General features: G+C 38.1%; 1 long non-coding RNA gene across 3 annotated transcripts in view; it reads right to left on the reverse strand.

Moving 5' to 3' along the window:
• LOC115065520 overlaps nt 1–25649 on the reverse strand; it is a 94395-nt gene that overhangs the window by 62239 nt on the left and 6507 nt on the right. For 2 of the 3 annotated variants that reach the window (XR_003845304.1, XR_003845303.1), the window contains exon 2: nt 2756–2790. This is a non-coding gene — a long non-coding RNA (uncharacterized LOC115065520). The remainder of the gene's footprint in view (nt 1–2755; nt 2791–25649) is intronic. The other variant, XR_003845305.1, reaches the window with a different exon arrangement.

A 25649-nucleotide genomic window follows, 5' to 3' on the forward strand; every position in this document is an offset into this window, starting at 1 on the left:
ATAATTAATCAGTCAAATTTATATATCAATAAGTTCTCAGTTCGCAAGATGCCCACACAATAATTTCTGAGAAAATTGATAATAATACAAACTGCCCACCTAGATTAGACAAGTTATCCCAATTATTCTGTCCTTTTATGATTTTCATAACTACCTGTGGCAATTTAAAACCATGCAGGATCAAAATCTTTGTTCTCTCCCTCTATCTTCCTCTCTCTCTCTTCCCCCTGTCTCCTCTGTTTCTGTCTCTGTAACTCTTTGCTCCACCTCCCTTTTCCCTGTCCAATAACAAGCTTCTTGTTGTATAAATAATTAAATTAACTGGACAGGGAAAATCCTGCTACAGTGTAATTATAAAAGCTATTAGTATTCCTTATTATGCAGTTTTTACTTACTATTCTATGAGGAGTGGGCACATTCTATTCTGACTTTATTACATCTTTCTGGCAAAGCAGCTAGAACTATCTCCCCAAAACTTTCATTCTAAAATTATCAAATCAGAAAATCTAAAAAGACATTAATTCATCTAAACATCATTAATTCATGAAAGTTCATCTTCATGTTGCTCTGCAGGAAATTTGCTCAATAGGGTGGGCTGATGCCCAGGAATCATAAAGCTATGTAATAGTGATAGGAAAGGCACATCAGCAGTAAGAGCCAATCCTGGGATGAAGTCTCTTGAGACTTTGCCTCTCAGAGCTCTCCCATCATAGGTCATGCAAAAAAAAAAAACCACAAACAAACAAACAAACAAACAAACAGTGGGCTACCTCCACGAAAGTCACCTACTAGCATGACCCTATCCTAGATGATTCCTGCCACCTCCCCACCTTGCTTTTTGGTCATGGCTTTTCATTCCAACAATAAAACCCCTAACTAGGACAAACCTAAAGTCTTCTCACAAATTTGCTGCTAATAAAAGTTCCACTGCACTGGCTAGTAAACCACCCAAAGAACCATTTTTGGGACACATTAAGTTTCAAGCTGTATCAACCTGCACTGTCTATACTGGCTGCTGCTTCTCCACTTACATGGCTCTCATTTATAATTAATTCTCATATATTGTTTCTCTTTTCCATATCACTCATCAATGTTGTGGTTTCTTCAAATATTTCCCAGCTGGAATTTCTATCTAACCTTTACTGTGTAATCACACTATGACTTTTGGCTCATTCTTTTCCAGTCCCTTCTACTTTCCTATCTTCCAGGACTCTGAATTATCTGCATGCTCCTATAGCTTCCATTTTAAAAAGGGAGATGAGCTATACATGAATAACTCCTCATTCCATGGGGAATGTAATTTGGCGTAAACACTGGTCTCAAATTTTGTTTTATCAATAGCATATTTTTAGTATGTGATTCTGACTCATCTCCTCATTGCCTGTCATGCCTTCAACACTGCTTTGTCCTTCTGCTGTGAATTTATACATCCAGGCATTCTACTTGTATGCATGTTTTCTGTTTGCCTCATTGTTTTGTCCACATTTTCTTTTGTTGTCCAGATCCTGTGGTTTGCTTCCTAAACCAAATCTCTTCTGTAAGAGCTAATTCTGATTATGAACTTGATTAGACTAAGTGATATCTACAGCATAAGTGAGAGATACCTGTGGGTATGTTTGTGAGAATGTTTCTAGAAAGGATTAACAGAGGAAAGAAGACAATCAGTGACATTAGTTGAACCATCCCACAGTCTGGGTCTGGGTTTAGATAAAAGAAGAAAAACCAACTGAGTGTCAACACTTCTGTTTCTTTGTGTCTTAGCACAGCCACATGTAAGCCAGTTCACACTGCCAACGCCACACATTACAATTAGTTTGGCCTTGCCTTCCTTGCCATGATAGACTATGTCCTTTTAAACTAGGAGCCAAATGCATCAGCCTTACTGTAAAGTTCCGTTGTCATCTATTTGTCACAGCAATGAGAAATGTTACTAAGACCTCCATTCCACCATGTATGTGAAAGACAGAATGATGCCTCCCACTAGATGTTCATGACCTAGTCTCTGACATTTTGAATATGTTGCTTTTCATTAAAAATGTTTGCAGATATGATTATCTGCAAGGTTGATGACCTTGGGATGACATGCTAATCCTGAGTTTTCTGGGAAAGTTGAGTTAAATACTGGAGTCTGTAAAAGCAGAAATGTTTCCTGACTATTATCAAATAGAGATGTGACTTTATCAGAAGGGTCAGCGAGCAGCAACTTCACTCTATGAAGATGGAAGCAGGAGCTATGAGCTAGAGAATACAACTGGCCCCCAGAAGCAGGAGAATCAAGGCACTGTGATGACTATCATAAATCTATCATATGGTTAGATGGAGCATCCAGGAAGCGTGAGTCTTATTTCTTAAACCTTGGAGCAGTTAGATAGCCCTCCACTTAAAGTTAGAGTAACAAGGTTGATGTCACATATACCACAAGACTTCACGATAATATAAGACCCACCCAAAGCCTTCGTATGTGCTAGCTTGAAATATCTTTATAAGACAAAGAAAAATGACCATGTTTAGGTTTTATTATGGGAATAAAGTAGGAACAGGGTGACAAATCCACATATAGATTAGAGACTGGCATGGTTTCAACTTTCCATGAGAACCAAAAAAGAAGTAGCCAAGACTTTTATATCCTTTTAAGCCACTGGTTGATACATAAACAGGAGAAAATAAGAATGAAACTTAAAAGTTATAAGTAGTCAAACACTAAAGGAAACGGAACTAAATTGTTTCATGTGTGCCAGGCACATAGCCTACTTACCTACCATGCATGAGGTCCTAGTTGAGGCTGTAGCTCTAAAAAAGAAAGAAAGAAAGAAAGACATAAAGGGATTATTTATTAGAAATGGACTGGGAGGCTGTGAGGGATGTTGTCATGTGTAAAGCTGAGAATACACTTACATGGGGTTACTATAAAGACTGCATGTCTGAATTACTGCATGTACCACATCTTGGTTCACAGAGTTCTAGGTTCTAGGGTACAGAGGACCACAAACAAGCACTTATGAAATATTTCTATATTTCAACACCAGGTTTGGGGAACTTGAAGCCAAAGAGTACATTTTGCACTGTACCTGTACATGTGCATATATATATATATATATATATATATATATATATATATATATATATATATATATATACACACACACACACACACACACACACATAGTGGAGTGCAGCTAGATATGTGTGCATTCATCTGAGCCCAGTAGTCAACCACATATGTCACAATGATGTTAACATCCACTTTGGTCTTCTGAGGTTAGGTTTCTCATTAGCCTATAACTTAGCAAGTATGTTAGCCTTCCTGGCCAGTGAGCCCTAAGAATACAGCTCTCTGCCTCCCAATACTGAGATTATAAATTCACAACAATTTACCCACCACTTTTATACAGTCTCTTGAAATCTAATACAGGTCCTCATCTATGTACTGCAAACACTTTACCACCTTAACCATCTTTCCAGCCTGTTTGCTTTATCTCAGTGTAAAAAAAGGCTGTGAAGTTCTATGGAAACCACAGCCATCACCTACTGCCTATAATCAAACATAGTATCTGCAGAAGGAAATATAAAACACAAGCCACCAATCATGCTTGGAGACATGCACAGCAAACCCATCTCTAAGATATCCTAATATAATAAAAATGATAGTATTCTTCAAGGTTTTGTTAAGTTTTAAACTTGGAAATATTCTATGAGTCACAAACAGAAAAGCTCAACACAACAGAAAGTCATACAGTTCTGGAGGCTGGAAGACTGAGGCAGAGCCAACTATAGAAACAACACTGACTTGCCTCTTCTTAGCTTCTGGTACTTGCTGGCAATCTTTGGAGTTCCTTGGCTTGGAAGCCACTAGCAGTACATTCTCCGTTGGCATATAAAGTTCTTTTCCTGGGTGACTACCATTTAAACCCATTTCTATATAAAGAGACTAGCCAATTTGGATCAGGATCCCACTACTTTCCAGCAAGATCTCACCTTAAACATTTAAATCCCAAATAAAGACAATATAATGCATTTGGGGAACAGGTTAACATATATAGGGGTCACAACTCAATTCAAGAGAGAGTTTATTTGTAAAGTTAACCATCTAAGAAGATGGGCTTTTAATTAATTTTTTTTTGTAATCCATTATAGAGATGGTACTGAAATCCTAGCCCTTGCTCTCCATGAATGTTCAGACTATTGATGATGCAAACATAGAAGCAAGTGAGCAGTTCGCATTCACAGGCCTCATGGAAGTACATGCCTCACTGCAAGGAAGAATGAAATTTAAGAGATTAAACAGTTACAAAAACTATTACCAGTCTAATAAAAGTTCAAGCAAACACTATCACCCTAGATTCTGAAATATTCAAGGCTCAAGTTCAAGATTTGCATTTCTCCTGAAAATAATTGTACTATACATTTTCCTCATAGAAAATACAACTAATGACATAGGCAGATGGCTCCACATCTTAGGAGTCAGTCTAAGATGCAGAAAGCCAGAATCCAGCCATTGGCTTCCACATTGCTGTGTCATATAGGAAGGAGTCAGGTTGTCAGTCTTGAAAAAGGAAACATCATAATAGTACTTTTGTGTTATCTGGCAGATCACATGATTCCTGATCCATGATTAAAGAAAGCATCTTCTCTTTGAAATACAACTCTGTGGTGTTAATGCTTCTGTAGCTGCTTTAAGGTACGTCACAAAATAAAGACCAGTAGTTTAATTTCCTATTAAGCAAAAGGAAGAAAATAATAGTAGTAACAAGATGTCAAATTTGCTACTCAGGAGTACAGATGGCTTGGTTCTAAGCCATAGTCAGGAAGCCTCTGGTAAGAGAAGCCTCTGGTAATAGATGCCACATATCCTTAGATACAGATTTTTTGCAGCTTATGCCAAGCAACTGACCTGGTCAATCAGTCTGCCTCTTGCTTTTCTCAAACCCTTTTCCCTGTGCCTTGAAATTCTCCCTTTCTCTCTTTTCTTCCAGACCCCTTGAAGTCAGTCTTCTATTCAGCCTTAGAGCACAAGAGCCAACCAGTTCTTCCCAGCAGCTGTCTTGTGTCTATCCTGTGAAAATGTTTCCTTCATTGTTTCACACTATACTCCATGAGAAAATGCACTTTCTCTCTTCATGAGCTTAACCAGGAAAGTGCCTCGTGCCAGAAATGGGAAGGAAAACACTTTTCCCTAATTACAGGGAGAGGGGGCCTCTCATGATAATCTACAGAATAAGCTAGTGTAAATTTAATCTTAGGCGAAGACATAAAGATATCCTAAATATTTGCTTTTTACACCATAGCATGTCATGTCATAAAAGGGAAAGTTAAAAGAGGAGGCAGAGGAGGAAGAGATGGGAGAAAATCACAAAGGAGGAAAGACAACTAAACCAAGAAATACCCTCAAAGGTAACATTTATGAACTACACTACTATTCTGGATGGTGAAATATATAACAGGAATATGGTCTATAAAATTAAAATCAGAGGAGATATAGCCACCTCTGTGTTTTGAGACATTTCACTCACAAAGAAATTAATATGTCTTTCTAAGAGTGTTATACTGATGGAATTAGATTAACATTTACGTAAAATATATAAAACTTCCTCCAATTCATGGTTTGTATTAGTCTCATAAATACTTTTTAGTACTTTAAATAACATCAAAATATTCTGAATATATTTTAGTACAATGAAAAGTACAGATGCCATTTCAACTTTCATATATATACCTCTCAACCATAAAATCTTCCTTAGTCTATCTTCAATATATGTTTCCAAATGATTCTGATATAGTAATGAGTTTACAGTTTTTATGTGGGAGTTATTTTGAATTATGATTTTTTTAAGCAACACAATAAAATTATCACAAGACTTTGAAACTGTCCCTCATTCTGTGGATTGTGAATCAGTGAAGATATGCTATATGGGTGGTGTTTTCACAAAGGAATCTGTGTCTAGCAGACGCCTTGAAAAGTAGAGATCTACATTCCTCCTCGACAAAGTATACAACCTGCAACTTCAGAGTGGTATGGTCATGTTTACCCACTGTTAAAAAGAATGTAGACCAAGTTGTACCTTTCTATAAATACAATGCATTTCTTCCCTACCTAATTATCAGCTTTTACCGAAGATACATTCTAAATACCTATTTTACTATTTCTACATAAATGTGGTAGACAATCTAGTTTACTAAGAATGCCACCCACCTTGTCTCTCAGAACCTAAGATGTGACTTTTCATAGTGTCTCAGTTACTGTTCTATTGCTATGAAGAGACATAATGACCAAGGCAATTTACAGAAGAAAGTGTTTAATTGGGGGCTTGCTCACTGACTGATAATTATTCCATTATCACCATGGCTGGGAACATGGTGGTCCACAGGCAGACTTAGTACTAGAAAGGAGCTGAGAGTTTTACATCCTGATCAGTGGCAAGCAGGGATTTGGGGGAAGAGAAACTGGCCCTGGCCTTGGCTTTTGAAGCATCAAAGCCCAATCCCAGTGACACATCTCTGCCAACAAGGCCACACCTCCTCATCATTCCCAAACAGTTCCACTACCTGGGAAATAAGCTTTGAACATTTGAGCCTATGGCAGCTACTCTCACTCACCATTACATAGGACAAGAACAATACAGATGTGATTAAATTAACAGCTCTGAAACAAGGAACTTCACAGAAATATCTGAGTGGGTACAATGTAATCAAAACAGTCCTTGGGAAAGGGGGTTAGATCAAAGAAAGATAAAAAGCACAGGAAGAGATGAGTCTGTCCACCTATAAAAGCTGGTAAAAGCAAAAGCAAGCAAACAAACAAACAGATTTTCCTCCTCAGCTTCTTGTATTGATTCAGCCTTAGGTTTTTAACAAGTAAGAACCAAGTCAGGATTCTGATCTATAAAGCAATTACTGTGTTATTTTCATTGGTTGCCTTTGTAATGATTTGTTTTAGCAGCAATAAGTAACATGTACAATGGAGCTAATTCCTCTTGGTATAAGAGAATTAGTGAAGTGCGGAATTGCAAAGCTTGAGCCCTGGACCTAACTAGAAAAGGATGCTGAGCCATTGAGACATGAGGCTAGGTAACTGAGAATTTCAAGCTTAAATGTTTATTACTTAAAAATGCACATTTTAAAACTAGGTTTGTGAGGGTATGGAGAGATGGTTGAGAGGTTAAAACCATATACTACTCTTGCAGAGAAATACAAGTTCAATTTCAAGAACTCATCTTGGGTAACTCACAACCAGCTGTGGCTCCAGCTTCAGGAGGATCCATGGGCATCCTCACACATATCCACATAGACAGTCAGTCACAGACACACACAAACACAGTATGACACATGGGCACATACACACACACACATACACACACACACACACACACACATACACACACACACACACACACACACACACACACACACACACACACACACACACACACACACACACATACACACACACACACACACACACACACACACACACACACAGTATTAGTTTAATAGCACATCATTTTCCTAAAATTTAAACAATGTTCTTTTTACCATGGATAGATTGAAAGCACCCTATCTTTGGAAGCTGTTTTTATTCCTCCACTGCTGAAGGGAAATGAAGCTACCAAAGCTGAGTGGAGCAAAGTTATTCAGTGTCCCTTGGGATTTTTCTGGCTGAATTTTAAGCAGATAGTGAAAGTGCTGAATTTGGGAAACAGGTTCCATCTATAAACCCAGAAAATGGAAAGGAAAACAGATTAGATTGTAACTTGAATCATATTTTCTTTGAATATTCTTTTCCAGAAACAAAAGCATAATCAGGCAATTTGTAATCAGCTCTTTATTTTCAATACCAAATCATCCTGTTGGAAAATTTGAAGATAATTGACTTTTTATTCATTTTTAAGTACCTAGAACCGTAACTTTAACCTGCCTTCTAAAAACAAATGTGGCTATTTATCTTCACATCAGGATATTTTCCAAAGGTTAGTGTGAAGTAGCTATAAATATGCAGAGATTTCAACAGCTAAGACAAGCATCCCAGTAAATAACGTAATTGAGCTGTGAATATTTAGTGTTTGAAACCCAATGACTTTGTGACTTAATTTGTATACTGCCTGACTGCTTTGCATATTCAGACAATTTAACAATGTATACAGTATATGAAGATGGAATCTTAAATGGAAGCTGGGGTGAAGAAAGTTTAAAAAAAAAAAAAGAAGTCTGAATTGTGTTTATTTTTCAAAGCTAGACTGAGTGAGATGCAGCCAGAGCAGAAAAGCTCTAAATGGCTGAGTACATAAAAGTCAAAGGTATGCAAATCTCCAACACACATCTTCAAATAATTAGTTTTACTCTCTTGTTGAATCTTGGTATTCATTGGTCATATGAAAATTAAGAACACAGTATGCAACATCACCTTTACATCTACAGCTTTCTCTATGGTGGCAAATAAGTCATGCCAATGAGTCATTGTGGAAACTTTATGATTTCAGAAGATACATGGGGCTCAAGACTCCTTATGGGTGGAGGTGGTGGGTGTTATCCTAAACCAAACTAAATGAGTTTTTGTGGTTCCACAAAGCTGTATATCCAATGAAACTGAACTTCATAGATTCGATATGAATTAGGTCAATGGAGAGAACAAATATGAATAGTGCATGCTAATCAATTTGTTCTAGATACTGCTTATATTAGTACCATGGAAATGAAACACAAAACATAATGTGTGGAAATAGTCCCTCTTTGTGTTCTTAAGTTAGTTCTAATACACTAATAGACATCAAAACCAGTGCTCATTTCCCTTTAATTAATGAGCATAATGGCTGCATATCTCCTACACACATTTCTATAAACTTTAATTTTTCAAACCTTATTTTTAACAATGGTTCTTAAATGCTTTAACCTCCCCTGTAGCCCACCATCCACCAGAGGAAGTAGAAAAGAAAGGATTCAGGGAATGTGGACCTGTTTAGAAAGGTTCTTCGGAGCAACTCCTATCTGTGTTGTCTGGAAATTGGCAGTTTACTTCACAGGTTAGCAGGCAGCAGCAGCTCAATCCACTTGCAAACACCTCATGGATACACCAGCAAATCTAGTTCAGTAGCATTGGGATAGCAAACACAAATCAACATTGGTGGCACTACATAGCAGAGACAGTCAGGTTTCAGATTTGCACAGTTAGCAGTACCAGCAAGCCAATCTCTCTCTCTGCCACTCCATGTGTCCTGTTTATACCCTCCAAACATCATGTGTACTCCAAGTCCCCTGCCTCAGCATGTGCATCCAATCAGCCCAAGTCCATAGAAGAGGCAAGAAACAGCAGTACACAACCAGAAGTTTTTTGGTGCATTTCTCTATATGGAGTCCCAACAAACGCAACTCAACTATGCAATAAGGTGGACCAATACATGCATGTTGTTAGCAAAGAATCCTTCATCACATGTCCTTTCACATGCTTGCTTTTGAAGAACATCCTCTCTCCTGTGTCTGCATCAGTGAAATGTTCCTTCACGAGTCTGCCTTAGCCTTCCCCACCTGTGTCCACTTTAACTAAACATTCCTTCATGTGTTTGCCCCAACAAAACACCATCCAACCAATTTTTTCAAAGAACCCCTAAGTTTCCACTTCACATTTCTATTGCTTTTGAACATTCTTACTAATTTACAATAAACATTAAAATGTAAATGGTACTTGTAATATCTATACAATAACAACAACTAAAAACAATATGTGCAATATACACATGCTCAATATAGACTCAAAGTTTTAATGAACATTTTTGATCCATGCTGCATTCAATCCATGGTTATAAAACCTCCAGGTGCACAGAAAATGAATGCTCTTGTAAAAACCATGATTCTTTCTTTTTCAGACCTACCAGTGTATTTTTAATCAGTTATGATACTTTGAGTCTGAATGCTCTCTATTTCACCAAGCTAAACCTGTGTACCAATATATAGAATATTTTTAAAGTGTAATCAACCCAACACTACAAACAAGATAGATCAGATCACATCCCTTTTGTCAAATTGTCCTCTACTGCTGCAGCAATGCTATTCAATTTGAGATGACCCTGTGTTCAGGTGATTAGGGATGTCTTCCTAAGGGTTTGGGGATCAGAAGTCTTGTCTTCAGGTCTTAGGTTCCAGACCTGAAAGCTGGTGAGGGGTGTTTAAGATATTAGAATCATAATTTGAAACAGATTTAGGAATTTGTTCTTATGAGACTCTGGGGCAATTCTCTCAAGGCTAATGGGCAGGGGCTGTAGCTCAGTTGGTAAAATGTTTGCTGGTAGGTTTATATGTCAAGTTGTATTTTGGGGTGATGTTTCCTATGCCTCACTAACAGTACATAAAAACTACTGAAGAATGCTGAAGAACTGGGAAGAGAGATTGCCTCGCAAATGTGACAACCTGAGTTTGAACACCAGAACACGTGTAATAAGCCAGGCACACTGCTTTCTGCCTAATACTAAAAACAGCGACAAGACCATTGAAGCTCATGGACCAGCTAACCTGGATCATGTGAAAAGGGTAGAGATTAATGAGAGACTCAAACAGAAGATGGTAGGTGCTTGAGGGATGACACCGTAGTTACCTCTTTATTATGCATGTGGAATACAGAAAGACACACACACATAGACACACACGAGGAATAACAGGTTAAAACTGAGAACCTAGCACATAGGCTCATAGGATGTGATTTAAAACACTGTGGTGAAGAGGCTCATGTATCTCACATATCTATTTATTTCTAAACTGAACTTTAACATATATATTCAAGGAAGAAAATCAACTTTATAATGATTTAATTCTGAACCCGAGGAATCCATCATTTTGAAGATTCTCCACAATGTTTTGGTATGTGGCCATCCCTGGAAGCCATTCACCTCAGCCATGCCTACCCTTGAACTTGGTTTACTACTGTAGTCCCCTTGAAGTGGCCTGAATAATAATGTCCCCCACAGCCTCAGATATTTGAACACTTGGTCCCAGTTGGTGACACTCTCTGGCACAGTTTAGGCTGGCTTGCTGGTCCAAGTGCAGCTCTATGGTGAGTCTTCTATAGCCTGGACTACTTCCAGTTAAAAGTTGCCTTGGTTGTGATCTTTTAAGACAAAAGTAGAAAACTAAAAATATAAAAGTAACCAGCAGTCTTGGACCGCTGCCTCCAATTCTCCTTTTAACCAATAAAAGATTTTTTTTCATTTGTGTACAGAGTTCTTCAATGGTTATTGTTGACCCCTATATCAAGCATTACAGACAAACAAGATCTACACAGACCTTCATCATTTGTGCCCTGAGTCTTTATTCATAGATACTTCTTACCATAATCCCCTGTTCCCTGCAACCTTCTCCATCTCTGTCAAACTGAATTATTTATACTTCCTCAAACAGACAAGAATGGTTTTTGCCTTTGTCTTTGTTGTTCATATCCTGTAGCCCCGTAAAGGTTTTCCTGGTCCTCATGATGAAAATGTACTCTTATATGTATAGTCAAAATATCAGTTCTGCTGTATCTTTCTTGAACCCACATAGCACAATGGACCATTCTAGCTTTTCATCTGCTGTATCTGGTATATTTTAATACTGTGATGCACTTGCTTTATAATAAATTGCTTTTACACCTAATTCTATCAATCCACAAACTGGGATAAGAAACATCTACTATACTCTGTATCTCCATATCTTCTAGTACAGTAGATAACTGGTATTTACATTATAATACTGTGAAGAAAACCTTTAAATTAAACTTATTTACTTCAGGTTTTAAAAGATATATTTTTGTCTTGCATTGTTAAGGTGTGTGTGTGTGTGTGTGTGTGTGTGTGTGTGTGTGTGTGTGTGCGCGCACACACACACACACACATATTTACACATGCATTCACATGTGCCTTTCTATATAAGTACAAGCATGCAGGTGCCCATGGAGATCAGAAGAAGCATCAGATCCTTTAAGATGGCATTAAGGTTTTGAGTCACCCAATATTGAATATGGGAATTGAATTCAAATCTGCATCAAAAGATGAGGAGAATGTTTGTTTCAAGACAGTTTCCTGCCTAACAATGCCAATGGAAAACTATTAAGGTGCTAAACTATTAAGGTCCTATCAGATGCATCCTGTCAGATCACCATGGACTAAGGCTGATCTTCAATAACAACATAAATAATAGAAAGCCCACATACATGTGGAAGCTGAACAACACTCTACTTAATGATAACTTGATCAAGGAACAAATAAAGAAAAAATTAAAACTTTTTAGAGTTTAATGGAAATGAAAACACAACATGCCCGAACTTATGGGACACAATGAAAGCAGTCCTAAGAGGAAAACTCATAGCTCTGAATCCCTCCAAAAAGAAAATAGAGAGAGCATACACTAGTAGCTTGACAGCACACTTGAAAGCTCTAGAACAAAAGGAAACAAATTCACAAAAGAGGAGTAGATGACAGGAAATAATCAAACTCATGCCTGAAATCAACCAAGTGGAAACAAAAAGAACTATACAAAGAAACAACCAAACCAGGAGCTGGTTCTTTGAGAAAATAAAAAAAAATAGATAAATCCTTAGCTAGACTAACCTGAGGACATAGAGACAGTATCATAATTAACAAAATCAGAAATGAAAATGGAGACATAACAAAAGAACCTGAGGAAATCCAAAGCATCATCAGATCCTACTACAAAAGCCTTTACTCAACAAAACTAGAAAACCTGGATAAAATGGACAATTTTCTAGACAAATACCAGGTACAAAAATTAAATCAGGATCAGATTAATGATCTAAACAGTCCCATATTCTCTTAAAAAATAGAAACAGTCAATAATAGTCTCCCAACCAAAAAAAGGCCAGGACCAAATGGGTTTAGTGCAGAGTTCTACCAAACCTTCAAAGAAGACTTAATACCAATACTCCTCAAACTATTCCACAAAATAAAAACAGAAGATTCTCTACTCAGTTCGTTCTATGAAGCCATAATTACTTTGATACCTAAACCACACAAAGATCCAACAAAGAAAGAGAACTTCAGACCAATTTCCCTTATGAATATTAATGCAAAAAACTCAATAAAATTCTCACAAACTGAATCCAAGAACACATCAAACTACCATCCATCGTGATCAATTAGGCTTCATCTCAGGATGAAGGGATGGTTCAATATATGGAAATTCATCAATGTAATCCATTATATAAACAAACTCAAAGAAAATAAAACATATGATCATCTCATTAGATGCTGAGCAAGCATTGACAAAAATCTAACACCTCTTCATGATAAAAGTCTTGGAAAGATCAGGAATTCAAGGCCCATACCTAAACATAGTAAAAGCAAGCCAGTAGTCAACATCAAACTGAATGGAGAGACACTTGAAGCAATCCCACTAAAATCAGGGACTAGGCAAGGCTGCCCACTCTCTCCCTACCTATTTAGTATAGTGCTTGAGGCCCTAGTCAGAGTAATTAGACAACAAGAAGAGATGAAAGGGATACAAATTGGAAAAGAAGAGGTCAAAATACCACTATTAGCAGATGATATAATATTATACTTAAGTGACCATAAAAAATTCCACCAGAGAACTCCTAAACCTGATAAACAACTTCAGCAAAGTCGCTGGATATAAAATTCATTCAAACAAATCAGTGGCCTTCCTCTACACATAGGATAAATAGGCTGAGAATGAAATTAGGGAAACAACACCCTTCACAATAGTCACAAATAATATAAAATACCTTGGTGTGATTCTAACTGAGCAAGTGAAAGACCTGTATAATAAGAATTTCAAGTCACTGAAGAAAGAAATTGAAGAAGATCTCAGAAGATGTAAAGATCTCCCATGCTCATGGATTGGCAGGATTAATATAGTAAAAGTGGCCATCTTGCCAAAAGATATCTACCGATTCAATGCAATTCCTCATCAAAATTTCAACTAAATTCCTCATAGATTTAGAAAGAGCAATTTCCAAATTATCTGAAATAACAAAAACCCAAATAACAAAACTTACTCTCAACAACAAAAGAACTTCTGGTGGAATCACCATCCCTGACCTCAAGCTGTACTGCAGAGCAATTGTGATTAAAAACTGCATGGTGTTGGTACAGTGACAGACAGGTAGATCAATGGAATAGAATTGAAGACCCAGAAATGTACCCAAAAACCTATGGTCACTTGGTCTTTGACAAAGGAGATAAAAAACATCCAGTGGAAAAAAAGACAGCATTTTCAAGAAATAGTGCTGGCTCAACTGGCAGTTAGCATGTAGAAGAAGGCAAATCCATTCTTATCTCATTGTACAAAGCTCAAGTCCAAGTGATTCTAGGACCTTCGCATAAAACCAGATACACTGAAACTTATAGAAGAGAAAGTGGCAGAAAGCCTCAAACATGTGGGCACAGGAGAAAAATTCCTGACCGGAACACAGATGGCCTGTGCTGTAAGATCAAGAATTGAAAAATGGGACCTCATAAAAATTGCAAAGCTTCTGTAGGGCAAAGGACACTGTCAAGAAGACAAAAAGGCCACCAATAGATTGGGAAAAGATTTTTACCAATCCTATATCTGATAGAGGCCTAATATTTAATATATACAAATAACTCAAGAAGTTAGACTTCAGAGAAACAAATAACCAAATAACACTATTAAAAAATAGAGTACAGAGCTAAACAAAGAATTCTCAACTGAGGAATACCAAATGACTGAGAAGCACCAAAAAAAAAAAAAAAAAAAAAGTTCAACATCCTTAATAGCAGGGAAATGCAAATCAAAACAACCCTGAGATTCCACCTCACAACTGTCAGAATGGCTAATGTCAAAAACTCAGGTGAAAGCAGATGCTGGCTATGATGTGAAGAAAGAGGAACACTCCTCCATTGCTTGTGGGATTGCAAGCTGGTACAATCACTCTAGAAATCAATCTGGCAGTTCCTCAGAATATTGGACATAGTGCTACCGGAAGATCCAGCCATACCACTCCTTAGCATATAACCAGAAGATGCTCCAACTTGTAATAAGGACATATGCTCCACTATGTTTATAGCAGCCTTATTTATAATAGCCAAAAGCGGGAAAGAACCCAGATGTCCCTCAACAGAGGAATGGATACAGAAAATGTGGTACTTTTACACAATGGAGTGCTAGTCAACTATTACAAACAATGAATTTATGAAATTTGTATACAAATGACTGAATCTGGAGGTAACCCAATCACAAAAGAACACACATGGTATACACTCACTGATAAGTGGATATTATCTCAGAAGCCCAGAAGCTCAGAATACCTAAGATATATAACTCATAAAATACATGAAACTCAAGAAGAAGGAATACCATAGTGTGGATACTTCGATCCATCTTAGAAAGAGGGAACAAAACCCACATGGAAGGAGCTACAGAGACAAAGTGTGGAGTAGAGACTGAAGAAATGACCATCCAGAGACTGACTCACCTGGGGATCCATCCCATATACAATCACCAAACCAAGACACTATTGTGGATGCCAACAAGTGCTTGCTGACAGGAGCCTTATATAGTTCTCTCCTGAGAGGCTCTGCCAGTGCCTGACAAATACAGAAGTGGATGCTCACATCCATCCATAGGACTATGCATAGGGTCCCCAATGAAGGAGCTAAAGAAAGGAGCTGAAGGGGTTTGCAGCCCCATAGGAGGAACAACAATATGAACTTGCCAGTAGCCCCAGAGCTCCTAGGGACTAAACCACCAACCAAAGAGCACACATGGTGGAACTCATGGCTCTAGCTGCATATGTAGCAGAGGATGGCCTAGTTGGACATCAATGGGACGAGAGACCCTTTGTCCTATGAAGGTTGTATGCCCCAGAGTAGGGGAATGCCAGGGCCAGGAATAGGGTGTGGGTAGGTTGGTGAACAGGGGGAGGGGGAGGGGATAGGGGGAGAGTGTTTTTCAGAGGGGAAAACAGGAAAGGGGATAACATTAGAAATGTGAATAAAGAAAATATCCAATTTAAAAAAAAAAAAGAAGTGTCTAGTTTCTCATCTAAAGTTTTCCTGAATATTCCTTCTGCTCAAAACATCCAATCTGATGGAGACATCTACTGATGAACACTCTAAGAGATATACACAAGAAGACTAAAAAAATGAAATCTATATTAAAAAGCGGAAGTGCTATAATGTAAAGTCACTTTTAAATACTTTTTTAATAATTAGTTCCCAAAAATTACTATATATTAAGACTATAGATGATTGAAAACGAGGCCCACATTACAATACTGGTATGTGGGAGACAGAAAGCATTCATCCCAGTGATGCCCATTGTTTATTTGATTCTCACTTTATTTCTGACGATATCTGTATTGCCTCTATTAAACCTCATCACAACTCCAAAAGACAGACATGATCAAAATCTTTATAATGTACAATTTACAACTTGAACATTGAGTTTTCTTAACTTGTCCAAAAGTATCTAGCTAACAAGAGAGAGAAATAAGATTTAGTTCAGAAACTGTCTAATTTCCAAGGAGCACCTCCAAACTGGAACTCTCTACTAACTCTTTGCAATGAAGAGAATGATGGCTAATTTCACCTGAGTGCCACTTTCCATTGATAATATCATGTTCCATTCTTACAGTCAGGCAGGAAACTAATTACCTTCATAAAAATTCAGCCTTTGGATGCTGGAAATGTAGATGGTTGGCACATCTGGTTAATTCACAGAACTCATCTATCCAGATGGCTTGTCATTCCAAATGTCATAACGTAAGCAGAACTAAACACGAACTGTTCAAGCTTTCCTAAATGAATCTCCAAGCATTCATTGTTCTTTCAGATGTACAGTGTTGACTTTGATCTACCATCATCCTATGTGTGGTTTTCCATCATTAAAAATTAATGATGTGTCACCACAGGACTATAAAACTCATGAATAGGAAGTCACAATGAAAAGAAATGTTGAAGTGCCTTTCCGAAGAACAGAGACAAGTGAAAAATGTCTCAGGCAGAGCAGTCACCCCTGCAGACCAAGGAGCTAAATGCTGATGCAAAACATTTGTAGACAATGAGACACAAGGAATTCTATAGCACAGGCAGTAAATGCAAAGCCAGACATGTGGGCTGAAACAGAGGTAAGAAGCTTTGACATATGGGTCAGCAAGATGGTTCCGTGGATGAAGGAGCTTTCTACCAAGCCTGCTGGCCTGAGTTCAATCCCCAGTACCCATGTGGTGGTGTAAAAGAACTGACAAGTTGTCATCTAACCTCCACATGAGCACCATGGTACATACACATACATACAATGAAAAATTCACTTTAAAAAGCATATACAGTACACACACACAAACACACACAAATGAAAATGGAAAAACACAGTAAAAGAAATATAAATATTGAACAGCTACACAAACAAACTCCCCATCATTGTCTGGAAAATGTGAAATTATGTTATCTATCTCCACCAGTTCAAAAATACCTGTTATCAAGAAGACAAAGAAATAACAACTACTACCATCATGGAGAAGTAGAGAACTCTCAAACTCTGTTACTAGGAATGTACATCAATTCAGTTGTGATGGAGAACAGTACAGAGATTATACACAATCAATAACTGCACATAGAACTTCCATATAATTGAACAACCCCACTATTACACTGATGATAGACAAATAGATATATAAAAGAAATGAAGAAATTTCAGACAGACACCTAGACCCATACAACAATATTGTCTGCAAGAATATGTATTCAACCAAATGTTAATTGATGAACGAAGGAGTTTTAAAATATACACAATAGAATGCAGACTAGCTATTTGAAAAAATAAAAAAATCCTGCCCATGGCACCAACACTGTGCTGTACAAATAAGTCAAATAAGTCATAAATAAGCTTCTGTTATTTTTCACTTTCTCAATGATGTGTGGATGTGATTTCTACAGCTCGTCTTCAGATATTCTCAATAACTATAACTATGTATCTTTTGACATTGGCATTGAAATTACTGCTTGTGTTCAGGCTCACAAAGGTCTACAGTAGCCATGATTTTCTCTGCATTTTTTTTTCTCGTTGTAGAAGGAACTGGCACATGAATTAATGGTGATTCATTTTGCATTGCTGAATGTTAAGCTATCATCCTAATTAGATCAGATAATAGAGTTCTGCACAAGGCACTAGTTGCCTATTTTAGAAAATCAGAGATTCTATATTAAAGAATGGATGCAATGTTTGGCACAGTCATGACTTCTCTGGCTCACATTCAGGTTGTGTTTTGCAGACAACCATCCCCATGGAGCAGCTGAGCTCCAAAAGGACATTTGACTAGCAAATTGACTTGATTGATTCAAATTTCATTACATACTGGAAGCGCATTTTGTTTGAGTCAAGCACATTAATATATATCAGTTAGAAGAAAGGCCCAATTCCTTCTTTGTTATTCATTAATAAAACCTAATGATTTCAACAAAACATTAATGAAGGAAAATATTGGCTTGCATTATTCATTGGAAAAAAATTAATTAATTGTTTTATTAAGGGCAGCCTGTTCCACTGAGTAATTACTGAGGCTCTGATGGAGAATCACTTTAGGTTATTTATTTATCAAGCTGTTGTTTACCTCTTTTATTTTCTATTGATTTGTTATGCACACAACTCTTCTGCCTACAGAAGGATACTAAGTACAATATGAAATAATGATTGTGACTATGCGCTTAAAATTGATAAAGGATGGCATATAGCAGAAGGTTTATTGAATTCATGCTGCTTTGCGAAGACAAGGAACTGGCTTAGTTGCAGTACTCTTTCTCACTAGAGTTTTGAAACAGTGATATCTGGGAAATAATTCCTCACATAGGAAATAAGTAGAAGACACAGGAGCTCTCCTAAATTAGTACTGCAGTGTTTCTTTTGATTAGTAAAACCCACAATTTTAATGTTAAAGTGGCACAATAAATATTTAATAAAAAAAAGAACAATATTTTCTGAACTGCAATATCAAAAGCTGTAAGGAATGAGTAACTAAACCTAATAGCACTGGATCATAGCCAAATGTGGTAGCACACACCTTTAATCTCAGCACTTGGAAGGCAGAGGCATTTGGATCTCCATGAGTTCAAGATCAGCCTGACTTACATAGTTAGTTCTAGGAAAGAGAGTCAGCACTAAATAGTGAACTCGTTTCTTTTTCCTATTTTTTTTTTTTGTTTTTTTTATTTTGTTTTGTTTTGTTTTGTTTCGAGACAGGGTTTCTGTGTATAGCCCTGGCTGTCCTGGAATTCACTTTGCAGACCAGGCTGGCCTCGAACTCAGAAATCTGCCTGCCTCTGCCTCCCAAGTTCTGGGATTAAAGGCATGCGCCATCACTGTCCTGTTGGGGTCTCGCCCGCCTCCACTGGCAACTCTCCCTCTAAGCATTGTATTGAGCCCCTTGCAGACACGCTAAGAGTTGCTCCCCGGAACCCCCCCCATACAGTGTCCCGGAATACAGCGTCCTCAGACCACCCACTGTCAACGCCCACTCGTCGCCCGGACCAACCACTGATGTCGTCACCGCCCACTCATTGGACCCACCTTCTGGACACAGCTCCGCTCGGGATCGGACCGCTCGCCATTGAGACATTGAGAGATTCAGAGAGATTGAGAGAGACAATGGGACACGCGGGGGAGGGTTGGGTTATCCCGTATCTACTTAATAAATAATGTTTCTTCCTTGTAGCTCATCCCTATTTTAGGTTGTTTAGCTATTCAGTACGAACCCAGTCCAAGGTGTTTTCTGCCCACGCAAATATGGCGCCTGTGGCTTGACGCAGAAATACACACTGTCCGGCTAATGAACCCCTTTCTTTAAAAAAAAAAAAGGGGGGCGCAAAAAGAAAAGGAGGAAGGAAGGAAGGAAGGAAGGAAGGAAGGAAGGAAGGAAGGAAGGAAGGAAGGAAGGATGAGTGTTGGACCTTAATTTTCTTCTATGATATTTTTTGTGTATATTAAAGCACATCAGATTTTTTGACATGAAATAAAAATGTTAACAGAAAAATTTCTTACAATTAGGTACTAATTAATGATTTTATTTGACTCAACACTACAATGGTAAACACTAATATTTTTCATATTAATTCCAGACAGCTTAAACAGTTTTTCTTTTAATAAAACTCTGAAAGAGCAAGGAGTTTGTTTGATATTAAAAGTGGGTGATTCAAAGATCCCCTTCATTTGGAAGATAATTCAATATCTGCTGTGTGTAAGAAAAGTATTTTTACATTGCTTTGCCTAAAAGAGACTTCCCTTCCACTGAAGGGCATATTATTCTGCAGTAACAGCAAGAACACTTGCATAATAGCGGCATGTTTCATTAAGATATAAAAGGAAGATAAAGCCTGAAGTAGTGACATTCCAAAATAAATCAGCCCAGCTCTTTACCCATCAGCTCCAGCACTCTCATTACCACTTCCATATGACAGATATTTTTCAAAGCCTAGTTTAGAAAGACTATTCAGAAAGGAATGAATTCTCCCAATCAGATGAAAATTAAGGTGGAAATAGATGTCCCACCCCAACAGAAATATCTAAGAATAAGAGACTATCATTTCTCTGAATTTGTAAATCCTCCTGAGAATTTTCCTCCATGCATTATGCAAGGACCATTTTAAAGTAGGCCTATGTCTTCAGGGAGTATAAGATGGAGAGAATGAAGGAATTTCACTTAAGGCCATTCTTTCTGCAGACAGAAGGTGTGTGCTCATCTCAGATGTTTGCTGTGTTACTCCACAAGGCAGAGCTCCAGTCACTGAATTTCTCCACTTTATTCATATCTCAAATATCCACAGGATGGCAGCAAAGAACAATAAATCAAATCTGATTGCTCAATTTAAAAATCAACCAGCAGAAGTGATTAATCAGACTTGAATCTCTTTCTGCCCAAGACATGGTAGCAATATCAAGTCTATCCATGGACAATGTGGATGTGCTATTTAATTGCACCTGTATATGGCTGCAGTGACAGCTCAGCAAGAGATTTCTCTATCTAGTCTGGTAAAAATGTTGTGGCAGAATCTGTCTTTTGTGCTATTTCAGCTTATAAACTCACAAGCTTATTAATATGCACATAAACCTGTAGTAAAAATAGTATTTGCAGAAGTGTGGGAGATGTGCCCGTTACAGCCCTGGGCTTGCTTTTTTCCCATTTGTATCAGCTTAGCTTGGCTCATTGACATTGGCTCATCTCCAGTTACCCCTTACAAACAAGATGTAGTTTACCTTCAACATCCATTGATGATCTAACCAATGTTAAGTACTTTCCTCGGTGTTAAAAATGGCAATCTGTGACTTTAGAAAATTTCTTTAGGATTGGGACACTAATGTTCAAGAGTTCACTATTAGTGTTTTGGGTATATCTTTAGGTTAAATTTATTTCCTATTTTCATACTTATCTACACTCACTCCACATTGTATCTCTCACCTGGGTATTGTGTGACAAAATTTTTCCTAGGGAAATATAATATACATAGCTACTCACTCCAATGACAGACTAAACTACGGATACAACCAAAGTCCAAGTTAAAGAACCAATGAGTTTTGTTGGAGTTACTTAAAGGAATACGGGTGAGGGGTTACTTAAAGGATTACAAATAACTCAAAGACAGTTGCATCACCAAAGCCCACTCTAGCATGGGTGACAGTTCATTAAAACTGTGAACCTGGAGCACACTGCCTGCAGGCATCTCAATGGGTGGAAAAGTGTCAACTCTATTAAAGTAACTCTATTAAAGCCTTTCCCAGGTAGCTGGACTAGGGTCTTCTTTGAATCTCTGCCTCACTTCCTCTGAGAGGGACCCTGGACTTTTATTACTAACTCTAGGGAGGAGCCTAGTGAAACTGGCCAGCTTCAGGAACTTCCTGAAGCTAGTTTGAGTTTTTTACCTTCCTGCATACAGAGCTTCTGCAAGGTAGAATATTTCAGTGGAGAGAAGCTGCTATACAACACTGACTTATAAATAATAGCCAGCATGCTTTTCCCTAGGGAATGCCCATAAGGAAATGCTGCACTATAAGGTCTCCATTTGGGAATCCTACACATCCTTCCTTTAGGGGTGAAAAAAGGTATCTCCATACTATTTTTTTTGAACTAGGAAAATGTCCCTTGGGAGCTTGTAGGGATAGGATATTGCCTCTAATCAATTCAACCTTGCAAGTACTGCTACTAATATATTTTTCCACAAATGACTGAGACCTACTTAGCTGTAACCCAAAACATTAACAGAGTAAAAAGTACAACAAATTACCAAAAGAAAGCAAATTCAAAAAAATATATTTCCTCATTATTTGAAAAGTTTCTTCATGTGCTTCAACTAATGTAAGTTACTCAATGTGTCTTAAAATATTTCACTGCATGAAAATGTGTCCACCCTATTAACTTGTGCAAGGAAAACTACAGAATTCATCGATATAGATTGCCATCTAGTGGTCAAATTTTAGAGCACATGTTGAACTCTGAAAATAGATCTGCATTGATTCTTTCTAGGGCTAGAGATCTGGAGTGTATCTTCACTGAATTCAAATTAGCACCATTCTGCCATTATAAATTGTGCCATTAAATTTTGGTTTGCATACTAGTATACTAGTACCAGGTTACTAGTGTGATATAAAAAATGTATATTATCAATATGCAGAAATATGTCTGAAGTGCTGGTTTGTTGAATAGTCATTCACTTATTTGCATGTGGATGTTCCCATGCAACTAAATTTATAGTTTTTTCACCATATCAGGCATAAGTGTCATGCTGCCTTTCATAAGAAGTATAACTTCCATAAGCTAACTGCAAATAACTAAAGCCATTTGTCGTCAGTTCTATATCTTACTTTAGCCCTAGATAGAGTTATATTGTATTTAAAATACTGTTTTAGCCTTGTTTGTAATGTCCAGAAACTGGAAGCAACCCATATGTCCCTTAACTAATCAATGACTATAGAAAATGTGGTACATCTATGCAATAGATGCTATCCAGCTATTAAAAGCAAGAAAATCATGAAAGTTTTCAGGTAAATGGATGGAACTAGAAAATATCATCCTGAGTGAGGTAACACAGACCCAAAAGAACATGCATGGTACTTACTCACTGATAAGTGGATATTAGCCAAAACACAGAATACCCATGATACAATTCACAGACCCTAAGAACTTAAACAAGAATTAAGGACCAAGTGAGGATGCTTCAACCCCACATAGAAGGGGGAACAAAATAATTATGGGAGGTAGAGAGAGGAAGGAATCTGAGTGGGAGAGGAGAGGGGGAAAGGGAAAAGGTGGCAGAATCGGGTATGAGGGGAGGCAGGAGAGAAGCCCAGAGGACCTGGGGAATAAATGGAAATCTACAGCTGCTGGGGGTGGGGGAAACCTCTAAAAAGTCCCAGAATTTTGAGATGGAGGAGGCTCCCAAGGCTCAATGTGGGTGACCTTAACTGAAATGTGCAACAATAGAAGCAGATATGGAACCAGAAGAGACTGCCTCCTGTAGTTAGATAGGGCACCCAGTGGAGGGATAGGGACACCAACCCACTTTCAAAATCTGTCGACCCCAAATTGCTCCTGTCTAAAAGAAATGCAGGGACAAAAATAGAGCAGAGACTGAAGGAAAGGCTGACCAATGACTGGTCTAACTTGGAACCTATCCCATTGTTGAGCACCAAATCTTGGCATGATTACTGATGCTATTTTATCCTTGCAGACAGGAGCCTAGCATGACTGTTCTCTGTGAGGCTCTTCCAGCAGCTGACTGAGACAGATATAGATACTCACAGCCAGGCATTGGACTGAGGTCAGGGACCTCTATTGGAGAGTTAGAGAAAGGATTGAAGGAACTGAAGGGGATGGCAACCCCATAGAAAATTCGACAGTGTCAACTAACCTGGACCCCTGGGAGCTTCCAAAGACTAAGCCACCAACCAAAGATCCTATACAGGCTGGCCTGAGTCCCCTAGCACATATAAAGCAGAGGACTGCCTTGTTTGGCCTCAGTGGTAGAGGATGTACCTAATCCTGTAGAGACTTGATGCTCCAGAGAGGGAGACTGCTGTGGAGGACACACTCTCAGAGGCAAAGAGGAGGGGAAATGGGGGGGAGGAGAACTCTTAGAGGGGAAAACTGGAGGGGGCAATATTTGATATTTAAATAAATCAAATAATTCATTAATAATAATAATAATAAATAGCGGCTTAGGATGGGCATGGAGCTACACAGTTGGACTTATCAACACTTGGGAGGTAGAGGAAAGAGAGTTAGAAGTTTAAGGTTATCCTCAGCTACATGGAGAGTTTGAGGGATATATGCATGTCTTTAATATTGACTTGGTACCTTGTTACATGCTAGTAAACATAGATGAAAGATGTTGTTGGATATTCACCAGAGAAGACCACTCAGACATGGTTTTAAGCCAGAAGAGAGTCTTTATTAGCCTGCAAGTGACTACCCTGGGTATTTGAGATCCCAGTGTAGTACTGAGCCTTTCTCAGCAGGGAGCTTTTAAGGACAAAAAGACATGTTCTGGGTTGACACACTTCAGTTAACAAGGACAGTTAGCCAGAAGTGGAACACAGAGGTCAAAAGCAAGGTGGATACATTTAAAGACTCCCAGAACTGTGGACTACTTTGATGGATCAGGTCTGTGTTTTCACTTTGGCCGGTGGTGCTGTCTACATTCTGAGACTTGCAGCCTGAGTGAGACTTCCATCATGTAGTCAGTTGTGCTAAGCTCTGGGGACTACTAAGTCTGGGGCCCTGTAATATTCCCCAATGGTCTTAAGTGAATGAGTCAAATAGCAGACTCATCCTGCTCTGATGAGGTGCAGTTGGTCCTAAGGACAATTAATTTTACTGCATTCACACATAATTGGCCATATAGTTTAAAATGCAGGTCCCACAAGTAATTCCACAAGAATTAAATGTTCAGCCAGTGTTGATAGCAGTGTAGTTAGCCCGGAAGACTAAGAGAACTGGTATCATTGTTTTTTTTTTAATTTGTGTCTTTGTCCCTTTCTCTTTTTGAGTTTTTTCCAACCAGGACAAGATTTTTCTCTAATTATTCCCGATCAATTAGCATAGGAATAGCATGTTTCTCCCTAAATCGTTCATAAGTCTAAGCCTCTCCAATTTTGTAGATCAGTTTCTGTGAATCTGGCTGTTGTTTTAATTCAGAAACTGAAACTTTTAATGTCACCTGATCCACCAGTCCACTTAGTTTTGAAAATATCAGAGAAGGCACATGTAGTCAAACTGTTACTATATGCTCACCAAGTAGTCTCCAGGTTGAGTAATATTGCAGTTATCCAAATGAATTAAACCACAAGGCAGAACAGCAGGCATCAGAATAAGGTGACGTGCCTAGGTTAAAGTCTGGGATATTAGGCAAGTTTCAGCTCCTTGTAAGAGCTTGAAATTTAGTTTGGGCTGCCTCCAATCCCAGTGACTTTTCAGTTATTAGTCTGATAGTCTAGTTAGCCAGTACAGGGGCTGGGCACCTCAACATAACCAGTAACCCTGACCAATTTCTTGCTGGTAATAATTAACTCTAACCCCAGGGTCCCATCCTATGGCATATAGTCTGATTCCACAGGTTTTCTTTTTATCAAATACCAGAATTTTAGAAAGAAAGAAAGAAAGAAAGAAAGAAAGAAAGAAAGAAAGAAAGAAAGAAAGAAAGAAAGAAAGA

Source organism: Mus pahari, chromosome 15, assembly GCF_900095145.1.
Source record: "Mus pahari chromosome 15, PAHARI_EIJ_v1.1, whole genome shotgun sequence".
Classification (NCBI taxonomy): domain Eukaryota; kingdom Metazoa; phylum Chordata; class Mammalia; order Rodentia; family Muridae; genus Mus; species Mus pahari.